At 36.9% G+C, this 693-nt stretch overlaps 1 protein-coding gene across 2 annotated transcripts in view; it reads left to right on the top strand.

The window, feature by feature from the left end:
- Positions 1-693, top strand: part of LOC105001156 (uncharacterized protein CXorf22-like) — a 14,394-nt gene that overhangs the window by 4,712 nt on the left and 8,989 nt on the right. The window lies entirely within an intron of this gene.

Here is a 693-nt window from a genome sequence, read left to right as displayed (position 1 = left end):
TGGATTTTCATGATACTTAGGGCATCACGCATATGACACCTGATTAGTCCCTGGCTTAAACATTATGTAATTTTCAAAGAATATATAATATGCTTCTTTTAAGAGATTATATATTCAGGAGTTTCTAGTTGTGGGGAAAGAGCTTAAGTTTTAGAGTCAGATAGATGTATGTTTTAAGTCCTCACTGACACTCTTGAACCTACGGGCCCTAGTTTCTCATCTGTACACTGGGAGCCTTAATATCAGCCTTACAGGGCTGTAGAAGTATATTAAGTGAGCTAATAGTTGTCGAATGCTTGACCTACCAGAAGTACTTAATACATAGAAGTTCTTCTCTTTCCCTCTTCAGGTCTTCCTGGAGTCTAGCAAATGTTTTTCAAGAACAAAAGTAACAAAAGTTATTTTTCCTTGGTCTATTCCTTTTTGTATTTCCTCCACGTTCTGAAGTCCAAGTCCTCATGCAAAAAGTATATAAAATACTATATGTATTTATGAATGCATGTGTGCTTGTACATGTATGTTATATATGTATTTAGATTGAATGATACTTTTATTAGATTAGTATTCCCTTTTCCTAGAACCTCATACTTCTAAAGGTGTATATTGAGTGGCTCAGATGGTAAAGAATCTGCCTGCAATGTGGGAGACCTGGGTTCGATCCCTGGGTTGCAAAGATACCCTGGAGGGGGGCAT

This window comes from Bison bison, unplaced genomic scaffold, assembly GCF_000754665.1.
Source record: "Bison bison bison isolate TAMUID 2011002044 unplaced genomic scaffold, Bison_UMD1.0 scf7180017854816, whole genome shotgun sequence".
Lineage (NCBI taxonomy): Eukaryota > Metazoa > Chordata > Mammalia > Artiodactyla > Bovidae > Bison > Bison bison.
Note: the sequence above shows the minus strand (reverse complement) of the source record. Positions and strands in the feature narration are given on the sequence as shown.